The sequence below is a fragment of the Oryctolagus cuniculus genome, chromosome 8, assembly GCF_964237555.1.
Source record: "Oryctolagus cuniculus chromosome 8, mOryCun1.1, whole genome shotgun sequence".
Lineage (NCBI taxonomy): Eukaryota > Metazoa > Chordata > Mammalia > Lagomorpha > Leporidae > Oryctolagus > Oryctolagus cuniculus.
Window position 1 is genome coordinate 22,181,918 of NC_091439.1, and position 21,393 is coordinate 22,203,310.

A 21,393-nucleotide genomic window follows, 5' to 3' on the forward strand; every position below is an offset into this window, starting at 1 on the left:
CAATGCAGAATACACAGGGAAGATATACAAGTCATAACAAAAATTTTAAAAAAAAACCACTAAACTGTCTTTATTTATAGAATATATGTATATGTAGAACTATAACTCCCACAAATAAGTGACTATAAAAAGGTCATAGGATATAAAACCAATTTTACACAATTGACTTCTATAAATGTATAGCAACAATGAGAAGAGCATTTAACATTACTTACACAAAGAATTCCTCAAACAAAATACTCGGGATTTAACAAATATGTGCAAGATTTCCACAGTGAAAACTGCACAGTTTACAGGGCCGACGCTGTGAATTAGTGTGTAAAGCTGCTGCCTGCAGTGCCTGCATCCCATATGGGCGCTGGTTTGGATCCCAGCTGCTCCACTTCCAATCCAGCTCTCTGCTATGGCCTGGGAAAGCAGTAGAAGATGGTGCAAGTCATTGGGCACCAGAGCCCACGTGGGAAACCTGAAAGAGACTCCTGGCTCCTGGCTTCAGGTCAACACAACCCTGGCCGTTGAGGCTAATTGGGGTGTGAACCAGCGGATGGAAGACTGACTGACTCTCTCTCTTTGCCTCTCCTTTTCTCTCTGTGTAACTCTGACTTTCAAGTAAGATAAAATCTTAAAAAAAAATGCCACAGTTTTACCTACAGGATTTAAAGAAGGTATTTTATCCATTAATTAAATAATTCAATTTTGTTGATATGCTCATTCTACCAGAGTTGATATATAGATTCAATGAAATCCCAACCAAAATCCATTGCAGGGAAAGGATGAATAGAAATAGACAAACTTATGTTGAAATTTATGAAAATACACAGTACCCATAATGGAACATCTTGAAAAAGAACAAAGTTGGGAAATTTACATTCCCTAATTTCAAGATTTATTCTAATGCTAAGTCTGGACATTGTCATAGTGGCATAACTATCCACAATTAGATCAATATATTGAAATAGACCTGCATATAATGTTCAGTTGGTTTTGGTTTAGGCATTAAGGCAATTGTTGAGGAAATCACTTGCAATAAATTTAGAACAACTGGATAAATCCATCTAACAAAATGAACACCAGCTTCTATTCTCAGTTGATGAATCATATTCCTATTTGACAATATTAAAATTTTTAAAATGAAAGTTTTCATGTACTTGTTCAGCACGTTTCCTAAAATATGCCAAAAAATGAAAAAACTCCATAAACTATAAGTGAAAAACTTATAAAATATTTGTAATTTCTCCTTTTTGAAAGATACTTTTAATAAAGTGGCAAGCCACAGAATAGGAAGAAATGTTTATAACTAAAGATATTCTGACACAAATATATCTGACTAAAGATTACTTCTACAATATGTTAACTCATATCATACAATAATATAAAAGGTAAACTGCCCAATTAAAAAGTGAGAAAAGATTTTAAGTTTCCAGTAGCTAGTGTTGTGGTGTAGCGGATTAAGCCACAGCTTGCAGGGCTAACATCTTGTATCAGACTGCCTGTTCCAGTTCCAGCTACTTTACTTCCAAACCAGCTCCCTGCTAAAGGGCCTGGGAAAGCAGCAGAAGACAGTTCAAGTCCTTAGGCCTCTGCCAACTCATGTGGGAGAACTGAATGGTATTCTAGGCTCCTCACTTTAGCCTGATCCCTGTCTGGATGTTGTGGACATTTGGGGAGTAAATCAGCAGGTGGAAGATTTCTGTCTCTTCCTCTCTATTGCAATGTCTTTCAAATTGTGAATAAATATTGTAAAAATTTTAAAGAGTTTTCTGATAAAATTATAGTGAGTGGGTGATAACCATAATGAAGTGCTTAAAAATATAATCATTAGGAAAATCAAATTAATATCCCATTTACTACTATATGTCACCAGAAATCTAATATTAAGACTAACAACTATAAATGTTGGTAAGGTGTGGTAGGAGTATTTGAGAAACTAAAAATTCTAGTATCCTTTGGAGTAGAAGTGTATTTCTTGTTCATATAGATTCGAGTTTGGTCATTGCTGGTACTGGCAGGCCATCTCGATGGTCATACATGGATCCAGGGTCTTTTCCTCCTGTGGATATGATTTCTTCTGTCTTTTCTTCTTTCAGTTGGTTAGAGGAAACATGAGGGTGGGGATGGGAGATAGTGTGGAAGTCAATGCTGTAAGTAGTATAGATAGTGTCTAGCTATATTCTGTAAGCCACTGCTCAAAGAATTGGAACTATCGTTTGTTAAGCTCTATGTATAGGAGCAAAGGGAAAGAGGTTTGGTGAATATCTAACCAGTCAGGCTTATTCATAGTTATTTTTAGTTATGGATAGAGGTGGGAGGCAATTTTTACAATAAGGAAAACACTAGGAGTTTAATTGCCAATAGTATATATTATATATATATAGTAAATAATTATTACCTTGGATAAGAAATTTAAAATATAGTGGTTAAGAACATGAGCTTAGAATCAGGTTCAGGCAAATCAAAGTTTTTTTTTGTTTTGTTTTGTTTTATTCATTTGTATTTTCTATTTTTTTTAAACTTTTATTTAATGAATATAAATTTCCAAAGTACAGCTTATGGAGTACAATGGCTCCCCCCCCTTAACTTCCCTCTCACCCACAACCCTCCCCTTTCCTTCTCCCTCCCCCCTTCCATTCACATCAAGATTCATTTTCAATTCTCTTTATATACAGAAGATCAGTTGAGCATATATTAAGTAAAGATTTCAACAGTTTGCACCCACATAGAAACACAAAGTGAAAAAAATACTGTTTGAGTACTAGTTATAGCATTAAATCACAATGTACAGCACATTAAGGACAGAGATCCTACATGAGGAGTAAGTGCACAGTGACTCTTGTTGTTGACTTAACAAATTGACACTCTTGTTTATGGCCTCAGTAATCACCCTAGGCTCTTGTCATGAGCTGCCAAGGCTATGGAAGCCTTTTGAGTTCGCCAACTCTGATCATATTTAGACAAGGTCATAGTCAAAGTGGAAGTTTCTCCTCCCTTCAGAGAAATCCAAGTTTCTTAACTGAGCCCTTAATTAAACCAGTTTATACCATGGATCTCATAAAATAGGGAGATGTGGGCGGGCACCACGACTCACTAGGCTAATCCTCCGCCTACGGCGCGGCACACCAGGTTCTAGTTCTGGTCGGGGTGCCGGATTCTGTCCCGGTTGCTCCTCTTCCAGGCCAGCTCTCTGCTGTGGCCCGGGAGTGCAGTGGAGGATGGCCCAGGTCCATGCACCCGCATGGGAGACCAGGAGAAGCACCTGGCTCCTGGCTTCAGATCAGCGTGGTGCACTGGCAGTAGCACACCGACAGCAGCAGCCACTAAGGGGTGAACCAACGGCAAAGGAAGACCTTTCTCTCTGTCTCTCTCTCTCTCACTGTCCACTCTGCCTGTCAAAAGAAAAAAAAATGAGATGTTGATATATTCTCTAGTTCTAAGAGAATGAGTTTTTACTTTTGTAAACTAGAAGTCACTACTGTCCCGTCCCACGGGAAGTCAACTAGGGCTGAGCACCTAGAAGGAGAAATGAAAGGGACAGGAGACACAACAAGGGTCCTGATCAAGCTGTGATTTTTATTTTTCAAGCACACTCTTATATATCATAAAGTCAGGGTGTCGGGTGGGGGAAGGAGGGGCGTTTAGGAGGGCAGGACGTCGGGCAGGGGAAGGAGGGGGAGCTTATCTTGTAGCTGCAATGCTTGTGCAAGTAGGGGAAAGGTTACAAGGTCTTAAGGCACAAGGTCACACAAGGTTGCGTTATCAGTACTCTCCGGTCTGGGCTGTCTAGTCCTGCCTCAGTAGTTTTCCACTAAGAGGCCCACATGCTGCGTGGTCCCTGACACACAACCGTTCTTATTCTGTCTGTCCTAAAGATGGAACTGGATAGTGTTTCTGAACTATCTGAATTATGTTATGAAAAATAAACTCAGATTTTAGAAAATACAGTCCTTATGGACTGAGCATCATTATTTATTGTCTTTTGTGGATCAGAGATTAAAAACTATCTAAAAGTTAAGAAATAAACAGCCTACATTTGTTTTTGTGAGGAGGGTTTTCACCACCAATGAGGTGTTCCTAAGAACATGGAAGTGAAGATTGAGACTGTTCCTGGATTCTGATCGCTTTGTTCTCTCAGCTATCTGACCCAAGATCAAAGGCTCCTTTATCAAAGTAACTTTATCTTTCCCTATGTCAGGTTTAAATGTATTGATGCAAGCCTTCTCTGAAGGCTATTTTTATTCTCTAGAAAAGCACAGACCCATCTCTGCAATATGTAATATGAATTCTCTGATGGGTGGTCACTTATTTCTGCCTTAGTGTCTCAAACAACAAATTAACATCCTGATAACTTCAGTTTCCTCTTGCTTTCATGTTTTAAAATAGAAATCATTATTACTAAAAAAACTATAGTCCTGTAATTACAATATTTTTTCTGAGCAAACTTTTTGTTCTGAAGTATTCTTTATGAATATTTTATTTCAAGAATTATATATCAGCTATTGTTTAAATTGTTTTAATCAAAATATTGTGGAACTTTTTTGATATATTAATGATATACCAAGGCCCTTCTAATTCTGTTTTTAAATCTTTGAAAAACATATTTGAGAAGTGCAGAGAGACAGACACAGAGACGAAGACAGAAAAAGATCTCTCATCCACTGGTTCATTCCCCTAAGTGCCCACAATATCTATGGCTGGGTCTGTCTGAAACCAGGAGCCTGAGACATAATCCAGGTCTCTCATGTGGGTGGCAGGAACACAATTACTTGGGCCATCACCACTGTGTGCCAGGATTTGCATTAGCAGCCAACTGGAATTGGGAACCATGAATTGAACCCAAATTGGAAGGTGAACCAACGGCAAAAGGAAGACCTTTCTCTCTGTCTCTCTCACTGTCCACTCTGCCTGTCAAAAAAAAAGAAACACAGGATTTGGGCATCTTAGCCAGCATCATAACTGCTAATCCAAACACACACTCCAGCCTTTCTAATTCTAAGGTTTGATTGCCAGGGAAACCATAAGCAGTGGCTATTAAAGGCCCTGGCTTTTGACTCTAGTCTGGAACTGAAGTTTCCATTAACAACTATCTAAGGCTTGATTTTCCATGAATTCAACACATTTTTGTCATATATATATGTATATATTTCCATATGTTTCTAATTGATGTTAATACAATGCTGACAATCATTTTCTCAAAGGCTATTTCTTTACTGTGATGCTTGCAATTTGTGGAACATATCTATGTTAAGTTTGTCAGTTGTTGATTTTTAGTGTGCTCACTTTTATTGTTCCTCTTTGGCCTGTAACTTTGCAAAGACATTACATTGTATTATGGCTGCATATGACAGCCATCACAGGCCATCCACCTGACTGTGGTATGTGCTATTTCCTGGACCTTGTTAAATTTAAGATATTCTTTAGATAGAGTAATAGGAACTGTACATGATATCCTGGAACAAAAAAAAATGTGTTTTTTTTTGTCTTTTTCAACTGCTCTGTCTCCAAGATTCCTATTTTTAACATTAATTTAGAGGGTCCCAAGTTCTATCCATCATTTTCTAATTAATTCAGAGCTGTGCATTCTGTGGATATGGCATCTTTCCAGTATCACATTTTCATTTGTTATCCAAGCAGCATTAACATTAAATCCTCATTCTATGTAATAGATGGGAATACAGGTCTCTCCTCAAGAACTGCTGGGAATCTTCAGTGAGTGTGAATTCTACATGTGTCTACTGGCTGCTACACCTCACACTAGACAAGCATCTCCCAATGTATCATATAGTTGCATTCATCCTGTTCAAGACCCCTGCCTTCCTGCGTGAATGAGAATATGCACAGGGGCTCTGCATTAGTCCATAAAGCACATGATTTCACAATTTAAAAAAAATTGAGTAAGACCTAGAGAAATTATAATTCTAAAATGAAGATCTAAAACTATCAGATATCATTGCTTTTTAAGTCGATTAGAAATAGTTCCCATTGGCCTTTGCTTAATGAGCCTAAAAACACCACAATGGGGAACTATTACAGGAAATTGGTAAAGATTCTGACTCAATTGATTGTTCTTATCCTGACTATTACTTTTTCTAGAATCCTCAGCATGATGTCTGAATAATGACTCTCAACAAATGGAGGCTCTCACTGTGACCTGAGCACTCTGATTATGCACTTTGACTCATGTAGCTGACTATTGTGAGCCCCTCGACATTGACCCATGGAATACAGGCAAAACCATAGCCTGAGTCCATTCATTATTAGGTTTCTATCATTATGACGATTTTTACTTTTGTGTTTCTGGGAACTGTTATACTTCTTTCAACAAGAGATCTTTTTGAGAATTCTTACTTCTGGGTATTATGTATAAAGAAGTCAGAAACTAACTTTGTGTCATAACCTTTGCTCATAGAAAAGGCAAACTTTTATGTCATTAAATGAAATAGTGTTATTGATTGATTGATCACCTTATATATGCCACTCATTACTCTTAGTGCGAGGAAAAAAAAAATCACTAAGAATGCACAGTCTCTTACCCTTCTGGAGATTACAATGCAGTGGGAACTGTGAACTCTCCAGTGCTGAATCATAACAAATAAATATGATGTGCCACAAAGGAAAATACAAGGTGCCATATAAACAAATATCAGGGGAGTGGACTGAGTCTGAAGATCAGGAAAGCTTTAATCTCAGTATGAAGCACTTGAATATGATTTTTTTTGACAGGCAGAGTTAGACAGAGAGAAAGGTCTTCCTTCCATTGGATCACCCCACAAATGGCCACAGCAGCCGGCGTGCTGCGCTGATATGAAGCCAGGAGCCAGGTGCTTCCTCTTGGTCTCCCATGCTGGTGCAGGGCCCAAGCACTTGGGCCATCCTCCACTGCCTTCCCGGGCTACAGCAGAGAGCTGGACTGGAAGAGGAGCAACCGGGACAGAATCCGGCGCCCCAGCCGAGACTAGAATCCAGAGTGCTGGCACTGCAGGTGGAGGATTAGCCTAGTGAGCTGTGGTGCCAGCGAATATGATTTTCTTCCCTGGTATGTGGCTGCTTCATTATAGACTGGTACATATATTGCTTTTTTATATATGCCAGAAAGGATCTATCAGTGAGTCTCTCTCAAAGAAAGAGGATCTACCGAAAATATGTATTTTGCTCTTCACTTTCTAAATAATTAAGTGATCAGAAATATTCACTGTTGAAGTTTTGGGGAGCGAGTGGTCAATAAATTACACTTGTTTTCCCCTCATGTTTTGGAAGCCACAGGTGAGTAGGCATAGCATTCAGGCAAATAGAGCTCTGAATAAAACTATATTACTGGGGCTGGCACTGTGGCACAGCGGATTAAAGCCCTGGCCTGCAGTGCCAGAATCCCATATGGGTGCTGGTTCGAGTCCCAGCTACTTTACTTCTGATCAGCTCCCTGTTAACGTCCCTGGGGAAAGCAGTAGAAGGTGGCCCAAGTCCTTGGGCTCCTGTACTCACATGGGAGACTCAGTAGAAGCTCCTGGCTTTGGATTGGCCCAGCTCTGGCTGTTGAGGTCATTTAGAGAGTGAGCTAGCAGATGGAAGACCTCACTTTTCCCTCTGTCTCTACCTTTCCCTGTAACTCTGTTTTTTAAATAAAAGAAAAAAAAAAACTTTATTGCTGTTAAAGCATCACTGAATCATATGACACACTTGATGCTAGTTTGAGATTGAATATTTCTAGAATTAACTTACCTAAACAGAGAAAGCTGGTCAAATGCAGTATTCCTGCACAGGACACAATTTGCTATTATAGGTTTACCATGGATAGAAAGCACAAAAAATGTTGATATTGCAGATGTGGACATTGAGAAGCCCAAAGGAGTGAGTTAGGAGAAAAAACAGGTGTGTTCTTCAGTGCGATGCTGTTAGAAATAAGAGTATTGAGGAGCGGGAGACCCCTACCCCTGGTGAAAATCTTTTTGTTGCTTTTAACCATTTAGATTTACTGGTCAACATTGTGACCAGAGTTAAGTCTGCCACTATGGGGAAGGAGATGGTAGGTTCTTGGTACTCCTACTCACATGAAGTTGAGAATAGCATTAGTTCTTCATGGATCTATGTCATAGGAAGCATCGTTTTTACTTTCAGGGCTGTATTGTTCAATTGTATAGCCACCTGCCACACAGGACTACTTAAATTAATTAAAATCAAATTAAAAAAAATTAGTTCTGGGGTCACACTAGATGCATTTCAGTGCCCAGTAGCTAGTAGTCAATAGCTATTGCAACACTCCAGGACAGCACGGTTTAAAACATTTGTATCATCACACAACCATTTACTGGATAGCAGTACTACAGGGGGCACCAACATAGGGTAATGCTCTGATCTCCAGGACCTTGTTGTATACTCTGCCAAAATGCCTCTCACTTTATTTCTCATTCTGAAATATGCCTGTCCATATGTTCAACATGTTTTATCAAGAAGTTATACAATTACAGCACATGACAAAAAAGCTCCAGTGATACAATGTGAATTTTTTATTTTATAAAATAATATATATTATTATAATAATATATATAATAATATTTTATATTATTTACTGCATGTGAGTGCTGCCTTCCATCCTGATTCTGGACCAGGAAATTGTTTCTCTGACATATTCTTTGGATTCTTTTTTATTATTATTATTACGGAGGCTCCTATAGTGAGAAGTGTAACATCACTCAATTCTGGATCCAGCCCAAAGCATCTAACACTTATACACATTGTATTTTCTCTCACCTCCTTGAAGTGAATCACATTATTGAACAGGCATTTTGACAGTAGGAAAAGAAATAATCTAGGCTCAGATAAGTTTCATTATTATCCTCCTTGGTCACCTCAAAATTGCTCTTCCTTTTGGAGTCATGGTTCTAAAACTGCCTTGAACATACGGCTTCAGGGCACTGGTGTGCTAGGAAAAGGGATCAGGAACATGGGCTTTTTTGTTTTCTTGTGGAATTCTTTATGTAGCAGAGGTTATGCTTTTGATTATAAAATAAAGTATGTAACGAGGGAGGGAGGGTAGGGTGGAAAGTATCGCTATACTCCTAAATCTGTATATATGTAATATATGAAATTTGTTCACCTTATATAAACTTTTTAAAAAAATAAAGCAAAAATTCCTGGTTTGAAGTATTTGCCCATTTTCCAGGTATACATGATAAATGGCTGCTGTCACTAACTGCAGCTTTGGGAAGCGATGTGGTCTTGTGGGCTGTCAGCTGCTGCAGCACAGCAGTTTCTGGGAACTGCCGTATCAGCTTTCCCATCCATAGTTATGGAGCCTTGAAACCAACCCGTTAACCCTCTGAGGTTTTGACAACAACCTTTGTAACTTTAATCTTCAAACAGAAGTCCAGTTTCTGAAATCCCTTTCTGTAGCCCTCTGGCTTTTCAATTCTTGGTTTCCCTACTGCTGGCATCCTGGACTCCATAAAAGCATATATTTCAATAGCTTCTTAGGTCCGTCTCCCCAAAGAGAAATAATTCTGATCTGTTCTTGGTTCTTGACCTTCTTCTTTTTGAACTTGTTGTTTTACATCTCAGTCAGCCTTTCTAATGTGGAAACAACTAAATTAAGGATGATAATGAGATGTTATTTTTAGACATGGAATCTCAGTGAAATCAATCCTCAAAAAAACTAAATTTCTATGGTTAGATTTTTATAATTATTTGACTCTACACTGATAGCATGTGATTTTTGGGAGCAGTTAACAATATCCCCTAACTCCTTCCTTTGAAAGAGAATGACCTGTCAGGTTCAGTCTCCTCTCTTTCTGTCTTTCTGTGTCTCTGTCTCATCCTGAAACCCATATTCTCTCCTTAACAATCATCACCATGATGTTCACAGAGGCTCTAACTGGCTCCTTTCCTTTTATATATTGAACAAAATGCATTTTCATTTGTTTTGACTTTCTTTGAAAGGTAATCTTTCAAGATTGTTTTGGGGAAAATATTATTCCTAGATAACATTCGACCTATACACTATTTTGAGGGCTTTCTTGTCATCATTATTCTGCCTGACTTTCCATTTTTTGAAAGATGACTTTTTAACAGGTGACAGTTTATGGCATTTGATTGGCTGTATTTACCACTTGTGCGAGAAGATATTTGACAGAGCAGACTTTCAAAGCTATTTTATCTCAAAATTGTTACAGCTGGTTGAACTTTAAGCAAAGGAAAATAGGTACTTTTTACCTTAGAATGTCTTTGTCCCCTTTTATTAGTTATGCATATAGTTATATGTTCAACATGTATTTATTTGGTTTATAGAAAAGGATTTCATAAGCAATCATCAGGATTCTTGTAAGCTATTGACTTGTTCTATTTTAATTTAAAATGTATTCCCAGCTAATACTCACATATTGCTGCCATATCTTTTCCTCTAATATGCATTTCTTATGTTTCCTCATTCTTGTGAGGATGCTGAAGGCAATGTTATTGCAATGATTATTACTTCAGGATTCAAACACAGCCATCTTTTCCCCTACTTTTTATGTACCAGAGCACACAAAAAAATGCAACAGATGCTTGGTTCTTGAGTCATGCTAACCACTTGTTCTAGGAAATAAATCTCAATCCTATTGGCATTGCCCAATATTAAATCATATACCTATCTATTTACATTTGGGTGATTCAAACTGCTGACCTAATTGTGTTTTTTATGAACTGGCAATTAAGAGATTTATTTATTTATATATTTGTTTATTTAAAGATTTATTTATTTATTTAAAGCTTTATTTATTTGAAAGGCAGAGTTAGAGGCAGAGAGAGGTAGGTCTTCCATCCACTTATTCATTCCCCAAATGGTTGCAACGGCTGGAGCTTCACCAATACAAGCCAGGAGCCATGAGCTTCTTCCAGATCTCCCAAGCAGGTGCAGGAGCCCAAGGACTTGGTCCATCTTCTACTTCTTTCCAAGGCCATAGCAGAGAGCTGGATTGGAAGTGGAGCAGCCGAGACTCGAGCTGGCACCACAGGCAGCAGCTTTACCTGCTACACCATGTCACCAGCCCCTAGAGTTTTATTTTTAAGAATCATCTGAGAGGCAGAGGAAGGAAGAAAGGTGATGAGGAAGGAGGGAGGGAGCGAGAGCCAAAAAGTGAGAAGGAGAGTGGTATCTTCCATTTGCTAGTTCACACCTGCAACAGCCAGAGCTCGGAAAGCCTAAACCCAAGAGCCAGGAACTCTATTTGGGTCTTCCACGGGAAGAAACAGCCAAGTACTTGGGCCATCACCTGCTGCTTCCCCAGGAGCATTCTCGGGGATCTTAGTCAAAAGTGGAGCAGCCAGGACTTGAAATGGAGCTCTGATGTGGGATAACAGTATCACAAGCAGTGGTTTAACCCACTGCACCACAATGCTGGTTCCTTAATAGTTTAATTTGTTTTATTTATTTGAAACAGAGAGTGAGGGGTGGGGGAGAGAGATCTCACCCACTAATAAAGTCCACAAATACCCAGAATCCAGAATGGCTCAGGGTTGAGCCAGGTTAAAGCCAGGAGCAAGAACTCAATCTCACAAGGGTGGAAGGCATCCAAAAACTTGAGCAATCAGTTGACCATGAGGATGCATATTTTCAGGAAGCTAGAATCCAGAGAGGAGCTAGAACTTTAACCCAGGCACACTGATATTGGATGTGAGTTCTAAGTTACCTCTTAGTAGTTACTAGCTTACCCTGATGCCCACCACAGATTTAACTCTGATTCAGAATTATTCACCTATTTTTTCCAGATATGATGGAACGAAATCTTCTGACATTTTTTAGAAATGCAGCCTCCCCAATTATACAATCTGTAGTCCTCACATACTTCTGATTTATGACAACTTTACAAATTTAATGTTTAAATCTGAATCTATTTTAATTGTAATTCTTCATGAAATTTTTTTCAATCTTCTTTAATATCCCAGGAATTGAAAAAGGTGGTGGGAAGCATCAAAAAAGTCAATTTGTATAACAATAAAAGCAACCACATAGCAAGCCACATGTCATACATTGTACAGGAATTCCCAAGGTAGAAAAAGGTTCTTTCTGGCAAGCGTTAGGAGCCTTGTTGGGTTGGTAAGATTCTAGCAGGTGGTAACATGAGCAACAACAATGTCTCCACACAGGAGTTTGAAAACACAAAACAAGACAGAAATCCATGTAGGAAAACTAATAAAGGAAAAGGCTAGAAGGGGGCTGAGTATACCAGGGGTCTTCAAAGTTCATGAAAGATGCATATCATGAAAAAACTATGCATAGACTTCAAAATTGTTTTGTACCAAAATAAACATCTTTTTTTAAAAAAATTTACTTATTTGACAGTCAGATAAGGAGAGACAGAGCTTCCATCCACTGGTTCACTTCCAAAATGGCTGCAATAGCAAGAGGCAGGCTGATCAGGAGCTTCTTCCCAATCTCCGATATGGGTGCAGGAGCCCAAGGACTTGAGCAATCCTTTGCTGCTTTCCCAGGTGCGTTAGCAGGGAGCTGGATCAGAAGTGGAGCAGCTGGGAATCGAACTGACACCCATATGGGATGCGAGTGCCACAGAATGTGGACATTACCCTCTATGCTGCAGCACTGGCCCCTAAACTTATCTTTTAATTCCTCTTACCACACATTCTTGAGTACTTTAGTAAAATGTTCTGAATGCATATCTGAGGAAGATTTTTACCTTATAAGATTTTGAAAATAGCACCACTCGGAGCTACTTCCTCCTGGATCCCTGTGTCTATGCTCCCTGAACTGTCAGCTGCTTGTAATGAATCCATGCTTTTGAATATCCCCTTGACTTCAAGTATACCAGTTATCTATTTTACCAAAGCCCTTTTCATTGCCAATCATTCACTTTACTCACTTCATTGTTTGGATATTTAGCATTGGTGTAGACAAATGTGTACTATCTGGCTTGAACTAGTGAAGCCTCATAAAACTTTTAACTACAGTGAACTATGGTGGAAATCACCAACCGTCCATCAGAGAGCCTTGGTTCTTTCAAAGGTGTAGAATTATGGCAGCTCAGCCCCACCCCATTCCAAATTCCAGCTGAGTCCTGGGCCATTCTTAGCCCACGAAGTGCTCCCTCTCTCTTTCCAGTATCCCTGTTGGATATCCATATTCAGTGTATGTAAGTGACCTTCTCACAGTCAGTCTCAACCTGTATTCCTGAAGTAATTCGTAAAATACAAATCTCTCCCCAATCTCTCATACTCTTCAGTTGAAAATTGGATGTATGAGTCAATAACTTAAAGTTGAGTGAATGAGATTCCTTGAGAGCTAGTACAATATCCAGTGTTATCATAACTTACATAAAAACCCAATAAATCTTTTTTGAATTGAGTAAACTAAGGAAAAGGATTTTCAGTATCACTAAAAGTTTTCCCTCATTTATGCCTAGATATTCATTCTGTATTTTTTAAGGTGGGAGATATTTCTGTCTATAAGCATGAAGCATATAGATCTGTTGATTTCCAGGGACAGAAAATATACATATCTGAAATAGCAGTCGAAGGATACCTAATTTTCTGATTTTAACTTCAATTAATACTTTCCCTGTTAATTGGTAGAGTAAATCTTTTTTTTTTTTTTTTTTTGGACAGGCAGAGTGGACAGAGAGAGAGAGAGAGACAGAGAGAAAGGTCTTCCTGTGCCATTGGTTCACCCTCTAATGGCCGCCGCCGCTGGCACGCTGCGGCCGGCGCACTACACTGATCCGATGGCAGGAGCCAGGTACTTCTCCTGGTCTCCCATGGGGTGCAGGGCCCAAGCACTTGGGCCATCCTCCACTGCCTTCCCAGGCCACAGCAGAGAGCTGGCCTGGAAGAGGAGCAACCGGGACTAGAACCCGGTGTGCCGGCACCGCAAGGTGGACGATTAGCCTAGTGAGCCGCGGCTCCGGCTAGAGTAAATCTTAAATGCAGATGAAATTACATTGATCAGTTTCATTAATTTGACTTTATATAGTTAATGACTTAAGAAATCTAAAACTTTCTTAGAATTCAAGTCATCAAAATTTGAGTCCTAATTATCCTTAAAGAAACTGGGGGACCTGGATATATAGGACAGGTCATGGGACTTAGCAGCAGGATCAGGAACAAGAATCTGCATTGCTAAATGACTAGTTTTTATGATTTTCACTATTCTGTTTTGGCTAAGTGCCTCAAAAACAAATGGTCAAAATACCCTTTTCAAATCACAAATTCTTACTGGGTTCCAGATTTCTTTTTAAGTCATGGTCCAGTTTGTTTTTTTCCAAGTGAATCAAAGAAATTATGTGTGCATGATCCAAAGAGAGAAAAGAAGAGACATTGCCTTTGATTTAACAATTCTCAGCTCTGCTATGGAGCAACAGGTTACCTAGGGAAATCACAGAGTAATGCAGAATCAAAGGAAAAGTATGTGATATAATTATCAAAGTCTTCTGAGTTGGAGTTCTATGCAGTGAGTCTGAAACACTGGTATTTGTGTCTAAAATAGCAACATGAAGAAGACTCAGATGTTGGAGATACCTTCATTTAGGGGAAAGTGTTTAAAAATGTACTTTTGACCCAACATTAAAGAAGAGCTTATTAATAACCAAACTATCAAGAAATAGAACATCTGGTTTTCATCCTGAAATAGTGACTCTCGAGCTCAGTATCACTGACAGTGACAACGTGGTCAAGGTCTGGAATACAGGTGATTCATTTGGCAGATGGGTGATTAGACATGACATTTTTTCCACAGTGATTTTTGCATAACTTTATAGCTTGAAATTTCTGAAATATGTGTGGTTTTATAGTTGTTACTGTAAGCTTCTAGTAATACAGCTTTTCTTCTCAAATACATTGTTTTCCTTTTATTGAGTGTAATTTAAATTTTTGAAAATATATGGAAATGAAAATTTTATTGTACTTTTGCCTTCTGGACAATCAGACTTCTTAGTTTTCACCAGAGTATAATCCAGTCAAAGGAATTCATTTGAAAACCTTAAGTAGGGTGAACTTATCAAACAGGCACAGTGCCGATGCCCACAATGCTTTTAGGGACCTATGAAAATATTTTACTTATCTAAAGAAAAATGATCTTTTATGTTGAAAGATGATTTATTATATAGCACAAATACATCTGTCTTTATGTAAATACAGTCATAAAATATGGCAGCATATATGTATATGTGTATACTAAGTAGGAAAAAAACTGGTGAAAGCAACAATCCCACTAAAATTTTAAGGTATGTGGGCTCAAACTTGGTGGCCATCCCCTTAGGAGCTCCAATCTCAGTGAAATATTTATGATCACTGCTTCAGGAGAAACTCACTTTTACTTGTGCTGGTGCAGGCCCCTCCATGCGTGCTGTTGATGTTGGGCCTGAGGGTAGAAGCTCTGCCATATCTCTGCTTCTGAGAGATGGCAGGGGTGTCAGGAAAGTACCGGGACATCTCAGAGATGTTCCCAGTGTTCTGAACAGCCAAGTCTACAACAAAGAAGCAACTACTACCAACACATTGACCTATTATCTGCTAGAGTTTCTGGTATGCGTAAGTTTTGCTTTCATTTAATGATAGATAAAAGCTATCACTGCAATCAACAAATACTATATTATAGGTATGTTAACACTGAATTTTCTAATTTGATTCTTAATTTAAAGTAACATTTTGGAATAGACAGTATTGCTACCAATTTCTCATTTTGTAAATGAGAAAAGAAGGGTCAAGTGACTTGTTCATGGACATGTTATAAAGAAGTGAAGATGGGATTTTATGCTAAGGCTTATTTGCCATGGTTGCAAATGAGATATACGACTTTAAATATGGCTTTTTACACTTAGTTATTTTTGTTTTATTTGAGAGGACACAGAGAGAGAGGCAGAGAGACAGATAAAGAGACAGAAAGCTCTCATCTGTTATTTCAATCTGTGAAAGCCTGCAGTGGTTGGTCCAGCCACAGTCGGGAACCAGAATCTCAAAAAGTGTCTCCCGTGTGGATAGCAGAAATGCAATTACTTGAGCCATCACTTGCTGTCTCCTATGGTATACATTTGCAGGAAGCTGAAATCTGGAGCAGAGCCAGCAATCTAACCTAGGCACCCCAATATAAGATTGGGCATCCCAGTCAGTATCTACTCTTAGATCAATGTCCACCCAAAGCCTTTTACATTTAACATTGTTATAAGCCTTTTTAAATGTGACTTTTAAACTCTTAATGAACAACTATTTAATAGTGACATATAATTAACCAAATTTATGTGATATAATTTATTCAAAGGTTTTTCTACCATTTAATATTTGTGCTATTTCTATTATTTCCTTAAAAAGCCATATTGTAATTCTTTGTATATACAACATATTGCCTAAATTTAGGATTACTTTGCTAGAATAGAGACTTAGAATTAAAATTACTAGATAATATATACAAATATGTTTTGTAAAAAGTCACAGCCATTCATTCATCTCTTCAACACTCAACACATTTGTTGCATGCTTCCCACATGCTGGCTATGATATGTGTAATACCATGATGAATGTTTGACAGTCATTTACCCAAAGTGTATTTTGGTTTAGTGGATGCTAAAATAGGATGTGCCTGAAACTACACATGGTGAGAATGCTTTCTAGATTTTTTGGAAAGGATAGAAACACTTTCAAAGCTCTTTGAAAGTACTCTTAGTGATATAGGAAAGTCGCGTCTAAGAGATCTCAAAGTGCCTCAGGTGTGAACATTTTTTCTTCTCCAGTTTGTCAGATGAAATATTGTCAACCATTGTTTTAATGGTTATTTCCTTGGGTTCTAATGAGGTTGAACACACTCCCATATGTTTGTTAATGAGTTGTTTCTTCATTATAATGTAGCCTTCGAATGTTTCTCATTTGGTAGCTAGTATTTGTATAAAATAGAATTTGCTATATTGCTATTGTTGCAAATAATATATATACTTTGTGTTATCCAATCTGCCAGGCAATTATAAGCTGTGGAAATATGCTTGACCTCTCTTTAAAAAGAACATAATCAATTCTATTTTTCTTTTTTTGTTAATGTTGCATTTTATATGTATTTACTACTGTAATTCACATGAAGTTTATATGTCTAATAGAACATATTTGATTTTATTAAAAAAAAACCTGGACAGTTGCATCAACAATGATTACATAATTCCTTTCTTTTACTACTTCGTGGTACTCATTTTATCATTTACTGAATTTAGTTTCCCTTTTATATGCTCCTCTGCAGCCCTATGACTATTAATATCATTTCCACGGTTGTCGCTCCCCCTCTTCGTGGAGGAACGACACTAAACCCTGCCTAGGCTTCATATCCGAGTCACGGCACCATTATGTCGCTCCCCCTCTTCGTGGAGGAACGACACAGGACCCTGCGCTGTTCTTTTGTCTGCTTGGCCCTTCCCAGGTTTGCTGCTGGTTCTTCCCGGGTTGGCTACCGTCCCTTCCACCTCCGTGGAAGGGCGGTTCCCCCTGCCACTTTCCCCACTTCCGCGGGGGAGCGGCACACTACCGGCCGGCTCTCTCGGGGGCTGCATAGGTGTTCCTTCAGATAGATGTTCCTGGTGCATGTTGTCTCTCTCCTCCTTTATAGTCCTCTTCTACCAATCCCAACTCTGCTACCCACACGCCGAGTACGCTGCTCTCCTTCAATCAGGAGCAGGATCAGCTCCTGGAGGTCATCACTCAAGTTGGCGAGAGGCAGCTGGGTAGAAGCTGTTTTCTCCTCTCCCAGCGCCATATTGTGGGAGAGCAGATGCATAGAATAAGTCTTAATTCCAGTAACAGTCTAGTCCGAGTTGCTCCCCACACACTGTAATGAAAATAGTGGTTAATTCACCACCCCCACTGTGCCACCAAACTTCTCAGGAGGAGGGCAGCAATAACTACCACAGGGCTTGGCACATGACAGGCATTACATATTGGCTGAAGGAATCACTGTATAAAATGGGATGTTTCTGGAATGCCCTTGATTTTCCTCCAATGTGTACAACAATCTCTGAGCAGTTTCTGTACTGTGTTAAATGTTGTATCACAAAAATAATCTTTTGTCAATAGAGCAAAACCTTTTGTTAGTATTAATTTTGGGAATTTTCTTTATAATCCACAATATTTTTTCAAATTAACTTCAGAAAAAATTAATAGGCTCTAAAATTATTCCTACTAGAATTTTGATTGGAATTATGCTAACAATATCAATTAATTTGGGAAGACTTGATATTTGTATTGTAAATATTTTCCCATTCATGCATGTGTTATAGTTCCTTCTCTTTACTGCTTTTTATAATTTTCTTTATATGTTTGTTTGTAATGACTTCATTGATTTTTGTTGCTACCGCTATGTGATTTAAGTTTTTTTTTTGCTGCTATTGGGATTTGCACACATTTATTTTAAAAATTTTATTTTCTATTATTGCTATTATATGGAAAAAACTATTGTTGCAAATTTCCCTTGCTTCCTAGGACTTTACTTGAATTATTTCATTAATTCTAATAGAAGCTTTTTATAGTTTTTCAGTTCAACTGAAGGCCATATTGAGAATAATATCATTTTCAGCTAAATTCCACGTTGCCTTTGCAATTGGGAATGAATTAGATGACTAAATAAGATTTTATATATAAAATATGGCTTATTTTAATAAATCCTAGTAACAACATTTAAATAATCTGTGAAGCAGGTATTTAAATGCTGGCCCTTTTATGGGAAAAATATGTGGGTTTTGCAAACCTTATAGAGACCTCCATATTGCGTCATTCCTGGGATCTGTTCTAATCTTCATGCCCTCTAAGTACCTGCTTTTGACATAATTTTCAAAACCTCCCACCTACTGGGGCCCTTGACATGGAGGCACTCAGACTGGGACCAACACAAGGCATCTCAAGCCTACTTTTCTTACATGGGGAACATAAAGAAAAAATAAAAGAAATGTTGTCAGGCTTGATTTTATTTGTATCTCTATCACACCGAATTCTGGAGTAGAAGAGACAGGATGTGATAAAAACACCATTCAGGGCAACAAATGGAATGAGTACAAAAATCAATAAATAACCAACCTTTATAGCATAGGGCGGAAACCTGATAGGGACCACTTCAATTTGTTTTTGAATGTTCTGTGTTTTAGTCCTAAACCATAAGATCCAATTCAGTTTAAATACCAAAGTTGTCTAATAGAGAATTTTCTATTATCTACTTAAAGAAAATATTTATGTCCTGCTGAAGGAAAATATCCTGCTTGACCACTTATTATAAGTAATGCTGAGTGTTAAATCAGGCTTTTTGTTTGCGGTATCTCTGTGGGATGTTTATTTAAGATGACCATACACCTCAATAGGTTTGAGTAAATATTGTTCTTATTAGAGGATGGGAGTTGAATGATTCAGGCTCCTATAACACAGTTGATCTTTCTGCATCATAAAATTTTGTTCTTAGGACTTGCACAATTATTCAGTTCATATTGGATGTATTTAATCATCACTGTATGAGGTGGTGCCCTTCCTCTGTATGCTTTACTTGTTCTTTAAGAAATTATCTCGGGGCTTGTTTGAACACTATGGACCATATGAGACTAGGCTGACCTCTGTACATCCAAAATACATTTGCAAAGTAGATTTGAAAGCAGTAAGGGATATAATACAGTTTCACTGAAGTGTTAGAATAGAGGCTATTCTTTCCGACACCTAATGACCATCACTAATTAGAACAAAATATCTTTTTCAAAGTTTATATGAATAAAAGTTTGACAAAACAAACTGAGGACTTGCCTGTATAACTAGCATACTACCTTCATGTTTTGTGTTCAGTAATCAATAGACGATTTGTATTTTCATTAGCTACAAATGAGTGACCTGTTTCATGTTTTCTCTTATGAATATTTTCTTAAATAACACTTAAAAGTCACTTTTGATATGACTCAAGAAAGGAAAAAAAATCTTAAGAAAAGTTACAATAAGGTATTTTGTAATCCCCAAATTAAATGAGGTCTGTAAGACTTAAAATTAGCTGTTTATGAATTCATCATCTTAAGCTAAATACCATAGAGAATGGAGAGAGATATGATAATATGAATGAGAAAAAACTTGTCACATTTGCAAGGAAGCTTGTTTTGAATCAAGTACAGTGAGTAAAGGGGCTGACGCTGTGGCGTACTGGGTAAAGCTGCTGCCTGCAGGACCGGCATCCCATGTGGGCATCGAATCAAGTCCCAGCTGCTCTACTTCTCATCTGCTCTCTGCTGTGGGGAAAGCAGTAGAGGATGGCCCAAGTCCTTGGGCCCCTGCACCCTCGTGGAAGACCCAGAAGAAGCTCCTGGCTCCTGGCTTCAGATCATCACAGCTCTGGCCATTAGGGAGTGAACCAGCAGACAGAAGACACCTCTCTCTGTCTCTCCTTTGCTGTGTGTTGCTCTGACTTTCAAATAAATAAATAAATCTTTAAAAAAAAAGTATAGTGAGTAGAGAACAACTTTAAGGTATTCTGTTTTTGTCAGATCAAATGAAATTGTGAAATAGTAAATTTATAATTTGAAAATTATCATTCCTGTTAATAACTTAGGGAACAGGGTCAGGTGTCTTTTTTATACACTCATTGACTGACATATAATGACAAATATTTTGATAAACACCATGGCATAAGAGTGAGTTATACAAACTGTGGAACCAGGTATTATACTTAATTAAATTTAAATTTAATTTAACTTCTGGCACTTTATATGTGCGATTGATTTAGTTACTCCACCTTCCTTTGCCAAACTGCTTATCTATAAAATGTGGATAGTGATAATTCCTATCTCTTAGGTTGTATTGGGGTCCCCAAGACTGGCAGGGATTGGTGGTTAGTAGCATGTTGCACAGTGGTGCTTGGCACACTTGAACAGTAGGTGTGAGTCAGTCATGATTCCTTCCACTGTAGTTATTTGAGCGAAATGGAGCAGACTGATTTGAAATAGAAGTGACTGTGTTCCATAGATGTTGTGATAATGATATTACTCCAAGTTTCTGATCATAGGTGTTATAAACAGATTACACGTTTTATCTATGAGTGATTTAATAAAAAAAAGCCATTGAAATGACAAATCCTAACATGTTGTCCTTTTGTCATTTGCAGAGCCTTGAAATCAAAAATAAAGAATCAAAGAGCAGAGCTGTTGAGGAACAAAAACATAAATCAGGTACAAGAGTCATTTTTAGTAATTAACACTTAATGTTTCTTCAAACAGATGATTAATTCAATCTTATAACCTCATTATTAACAAAATATTTTATAATAGTGCCAGATTGACATCTTAGAATTATCTGTGCATCCTAAAGAGAAATTCGTTTTCTCCTTTCCTATTGAACCAAGTTTTGAGGTTTTAGGCCAGGCCTCAATAGAAATGTGAAAGGATTAAGAAATCTTATTTCTACTTATTATTATTAAATCAACACATA

General features: G+C 38.0%; 1 protein-coding gene across 36 annotated transcripts in view; it reads left to right on the forward strand.

Moving 5' to 3' along the window:
* INPP4B (inositol polyphosphate-4-phosphatase type II B) overlaps positions 1-21,393 on the forward strand; it is a 906,112-nt gene that overhangs the window by 401,130 nt on the left and 483,589 nt on the right. For all 36 annotated transcript variants that reach the window (XM_070047524.1, XM_070047495.1, XM_070047496.1 and 33 more), the window contains one exon: positions 21,071-21,134. The gene's annotated coding sequence lies outside the window, so the exon portion shown is untranslated. The remainder of the gene's footprint in view (positions 1-21,070; positions 21,135-21,393) is intronic.